The sequence below is a fragment of the Papaver somniferum genome, chromosome 1, assembly GCF_003573695.1.
Source record: "Papaver somniferum cultivar HN1 chromosome 1, ASM357369v1, whole genome shotgun sequence".
In the NCBI taxonomy this organism is placed as follows: domain Eukaryota; kingdom Viridiplantae; phylum Streptophyta; class Magnoliopsida; order Ranunculales; family Papaveraceae; genus Papaver; species Papaver somniferum.
This window is the reverse complement of record NC_039358.1, coordinates 50,904,555-50,910,007: the sequence shown is the minus strand read 5'-3', so window position 1 is coordinate 50,910,007 and position 5,453 is coordinate 50,904,555. Positions and strand designations below refer to the sequence as shown.

Sequence of the window (5,453 nt, the reverse complement as noted above, 5' to 3'; positions counted from 1 at the left end):
TACTTAGTTTATCCGGTTCATGGCACAATGTTCTATGATCAACAACTACATTTCAATCCTTATTGACTGCACTATACAGGGGATAGAGAGTGGAAGGTGTAACATGTCCAAAAGGGAGAAAAGAAAAAAAAAAAAAAAAAAAGACTTTTCATTATGACCAAGTAGAAAGCTAAAGAACACATCATTATCCTCGAATGAAAAAGGAAGACTTATTTCAAGATTTTTGAAAGTTCAACAGAGCATAAGCAAAGCAAAAGCACCTCTAAAACTTTAAAGGTTCGTGTGGTTGTCCTCTTCCCCCTCACTTCTCGCCCACTTTTTATGACCCCGATCTTTTGTTAGCCTATTGAAAGACAACAGAAAAAAAGAAAAGAAGAAAGAGAGGCATTATTAGTTTAGAATTCAAATACTAAAACACATTATTAGCTATACCAATTTTTAGTGAATTAAATATGTGCAACTAGTATGCAAGTTATATGGCATTTAACACGCAAGAATTTATCAATCATGCAAGAATTTAATGTAGCCAGTCAGATTGGTCAAACATCATACCCCAACTCATGGTCTCTTCACCCTTGAGGTCGTAGTTGACTCCAGATCAGAAAACTCCAGGACCAACTAACTGATTGAAACTATCGCTCACACTGCCAGCTGATGACATGGCATTCCAGGGAACTGCAATTGTATGACGCCTCATTTTCTTTGTTCCTGAGCTTCTCCCATCTTATTATGTCATCCTTCTACTCAAAGGTTGCATCCAATTCCAACTTTGGCGCACTTGCTCGAATAACTAAATAGAAAGTAATAAGTCCGTTTGTCACAGATGAAAGCATCTATAAATATGTACAACAGTAGTAGATTCAACTTCCAACGTCGATTAAAGATAAATCTACAAAATGAATAATATCAAGCACAATGAAGTTCCCATTTGTACTATAACACATATTTAATTTTTGCAAGTTTGGAACTTCGGAACCTATGGCACTTCTAAAGTATGAAACTGAGGAGGCATAAGGGAGGGGCTCATAACAATTTTTGGGGTTTGTAAACAGAAGATGGCTTTGACTACAGCAGCCCATATTCATCAACGTCCAGAACAAACACAACAGCATTGACAAATTACTAAACTAATTACTCCCAGCGTTTAGAAACAAATTTAGCAATTAAAAATGAAAAAGAAAGAACCACACCATTTGAATATAGATTAAAGTTTTCAGAGATTTGATGACGTAACATGAATGCAAACCCAGGACAGCTCTTTTATAACATTTGTTCATATGAAATACTTTTATAACAGAATCAAAAGAAATAACCCGTACCTCATAACCGCTGATGTTTAACTCATCGAGCAGTTCAGTCAAAACTTTAACAACCTCGAAATCAGGTCCTGTGGTTTCATATCGCCCCTTGGATGGGTTTTCCCTTCGATATACCTTAGAAATTTTGGTAACGAAGTGATACATTCGTAGCTACATATCTAGCAAATGGAATGGTCAGATCATATCTTAGGGAACATAGTGCATCACCCTGTAAACATTTTGAGCATCAATTAGTTATAAAGGAGATACGCAAGAAAAAATAATCAATGAACTACAAAAGTAAAAATCAGAATACCAAAATAGAGGAGTCGCTTGCACCAACAGACAACAAAGGAAATTATGATTACCTGGTCGGCAAGGTCATAAACCAGCTTCGAGTTCTCGCCATATTCTTCCCTGGTTCTGCCGCTACTGAGAGCCAGTAAAGGAAAAAAAAAGAACTAGAGGACTGCTGCCAAGGTGGGGGCCGACAAAGAAGAAGACATGACTCAAGACCAGCAACATCAAGTTATCAATTTCTAGAAGAACCCATGTTACCATTTCTTGAAATTGTCCTGTAATTGTCATAAATTTCCCTGGTTCACTGAAAATGCTGCTGTCCAAATGGTTTCATTACAGTGGTGGTCTGTGTTGTTTACATTTTGATACAGAATGTAGTGATGGTACTGAGCCACTGAGGTGATCTTATCTCTAATCATAGCTCGGATTTTGAAGTTATCTGATATTTCCTAAGGGCTCGAAATGAGAAGTAGGGGAGAGATGATAAAAATCTACAGTATCTGTCTAAACAATGAAGTAAAGCCCATGGAAAAACCGAAGTATCATGGATAGCCTAAAGAGGAACGAAAAGTGGAAAGTACCTTCACGCAAGGGAGATGACATTCTTCACAAGGCTGTGTTCTTACACTTTGATCTGCTATCGAGGTTTGGCTCTTTAGAGCATCGCAAGGTTTTGTACAATAAGTGGTTAGGACAGCCAAGAAGGTTACTTATGAGCAGACCATCTGCAAAGGAAACATCACACACCCTTGTAACAGAAAATACAGTACTATGAGCAAAAAAAAAAAAACATTTGCTCAAAGATCAAGTCAGCATTTTATTCAATTCCAAAGGTTGTTTAGACTTGTAAATAACTGGTCATATAATACAAGTTCTTTATAGGATCAGCACCAGGCTTGGTTAGGTGCAGTTGAGGTTGATGTGTGTAGAATTATGTGATCGTTTCAATAAGCTGGGTATCACACATATAGTTTCACAAATCACCTTCCATAAAAATGCCAAATTGTGCTGGTCTTGGGAATCTAGGAATGCTACAACTCTGCTCGTTCTTGGGATCTAGTGATTCAATGTCTCTCTATTTTTACTTCTACTGGTTCAATCCTTCAAATATAGCTTTTCAGTTCAACAATCTAAAGATATACTTAAAATTAGTCTGAAAAGGCTCCAACAATTCAGTAGATAACTTAGACACATCTTTCCAGTATCATAATTTGGTCGAGCCTGATTTTTAGTAGGAGGCAATACCAATGAAGGATCATACACATCCTTGTTAATTATCAGTTGAACTTACCAAAAGAGTGGTTAATTACTATGACTAAACAGATTGTTCTACAGAATCGATAAGAACAACAAATCAAGAAAACCAATAACTACCTAAGAAATTGAACCTGACAAAAAAAAAGCATACTTATGAGATTAAATTTGAGTTTGGTCAAGTAATTTATCCTTTTCATTAACTTATTCCAGAAAACCCACCCAGTTCTTCAACTTCACCCTCTTTTTATTTCTTCTCTACAAAACCTCAAAAACCATTTTCCAGATATAAATTATAACTAAACATGGGTTCTCACCAAAATGTACTACGTACTAATAGTTTGATACTACTGTCATTTTGGAAAACTCCGACAATTCACATTCATCAGACATACGATTAAGAACTTGATGGTGGTAGTCTAATATATGAATGTCTTAGTTACAGTTAGTTACCAGTTTCACTCCTGCAGCACATACTGATAGACGGGTATCAATCTTTCCAGCAAGCTCAACTACTTGAAGAATTGTTTAGAGAAAAATTGCAGCAGGAACTGCCTATTAGCCTATACATATTTCAAAAGAAACGAAGTTCGAAGAGACAATTTATCAAATAGTTAATCTACCATTAAAAATGTAAAAATAAAAAAACAACCATTCTAATTTCGTAGAGAATATTTAAAAATTTAGGGACGAAAATACCTTCAAACTGATCAAGAGAAACTGGCCCTGCTATAGTGTCAATGTGCTTTCTTTGCGCGGTTAAACTTCAGTTTCTCTCTTTTTCTCTTGGATAGCACCTGGTCCAATTTCTTCTATGTGCTTTCAATAATTCAATTATGTAGGAGTGGCAGAGCTCTGCGACTGTGAAGCAGATACCCGGCCCGTATGTGATGATCAGTATCTAGGGCCGATTCTGGCACGAGCATTCTCTAGTTTTGGCCAGGCTTGGCATCTCAAGCAGAGATTCCCTAACGCACCTACCGATTCCCTTAAGCACCTACCGCTATGTGTTATTGCTATAGGCTTGGCAGATTCTGGAGACGTCCTCAGGGAATCTTGGAGGTGGATTTTGAATATGAGAAGCAATTGGATAACAGCCCTGACTGGCTGATTCAACCACTTTACATAACAGAAAATGGGCTATATAGCCAAAAAAGGGAGTTTTCTGGGCCATATAGACAGTTAGGATTCGGCCTAGGTCAAATAGCCAATGGAATCTTTTTAGTGTGGAGAGACTAAACTACCCTTTCTATCACTGCTACTTAACATTTCTTCTCGTCTTCTCCGCCTCCACATAACCAGATCTAAAAAAACCATTACCATCTCTCTCTCTCTCCATCAGCGTCTGCAACGTATCCTTCTTCTTCATTCTTCACAGAAACACCACCACAACCAATTCACAGCGCCACCATGATCACTCGACGTCTTTGTTTATTTTGGAAACTAACAACAAGAGGTAATTCATCTGATTTTGGGTAAAGGAGGTATAGCATTAGGGTTCTTATGTTTGATTTGAATTCGTTAAACGAGAATTGACTACTTATTATTCGCATGTTTGATTTAGGATTTTTTATTTTCTGAGAACTCCCGGTGTTGTATGACCTTTTCTCAATTCAATCTCTTCTGGTTGAATCCTCTTGGAAAAGATGTTAAAAGACTTTACCCTAAGAAACCCTAATCATCAATACCTATTTATCTTTCAATTCTGGATCTAATTTCTGATTGTTTCTGTCATGATGAGTTTCAATGGCGCCTCCTCTGGAAGTAAATTTCTTCATCGATATTCTATTTCTCATCTTCACTTTATGCTGGTAGGATGGGGTAATGTTGAAATCAGCAAAGATGTGATGTGATTGGGGAATTTTTGGTTGGATTCAAATCAGTTGAAATGCCATTAATCAATTGGTAAATTTCTTAACCTTAATTGTGTTTTTGATTGTAATTGATTTCAAATTTGGTGTAACTGGATTTTAGTTGGTTATTGTAATGAATTTAAAGTTTATGTTGTGGATGAAAATGGTTTGCATCCGGTTATGTGTATTGTATGGTTTGCATCTGGTTATCGAAGTCGTCCCGCAACAAGTGTTTGTAAGAAATGCCCAAGTGTGTTTTTATGGCTAAATGGTTAAGGATGTAACTGGTTTCCATCTAGAACTAAGATAGGATGTAACTGGTTTTCATATGATACATGCATATTTGAAGTTTTAATAAAGATGATAATAAGGAGGATGTAACTGGTTTTCATCTAGCATAAAAATAGGATGTAACTGGTTTTCATGTTATTTGATTCTGTTATTTGTCCGCGTCCTAGTTTTCATGTTATTTGATGTAATTAAGTATCTTTATACTAGGATGAAAACCAGTTTCATCCAGATTTAATTTGTGGTGTATATTTTCCAGCATCTTTATACTAGGATGAAAACCGGTTTCATCCAGGTTTAGTATAATATAAACTAGGATGAAAACAGTTTCATTTAGATTTAATTTGTGTTGTATATAATTTCTGCATGTTTAAACTAGGATGAAGATGGTTTTCATCCAGGTTTAGTATAGTAAAAACTAGGGTGATATCAGTTCTATTTAGGTTTAATTTTTGGTGTA

At 36.2% G+C, this 5,453-nt stretch overlaps 1 long non-coding RNA gene across 2 annotated transcripts; it reads right to left on the bottom strand.

Annotated features, from left to right (window-relative positions):
- Positions 1–46: 46 nt before the first annotated feature.
- On the bottom strand, positions 47–3,642 carry LOC113328849. Of its 2 annotated transcripts, none has more exons than XR_003349590.1 (5): positions 3,552–3,642; positions 1,667–2,323; positions 1,320–1,527; positions 553–790; positions 47–343 (listed from the first exon to the last, which is right to left on the bottom strand). It is a non-coding gene; the product is annotated as an uncharacterized LOC113328849 (long non-coding RNA). The 2 variants fall into 2 exon arrangements; XR_003349591.1 differs by lacking the exon at positions 3,552–3,642 and adding an exon at positions 3,306–3,359.
- Between the last annotated feature and the right edge of the window lie 1,811 nt (positions 3,643–5,453).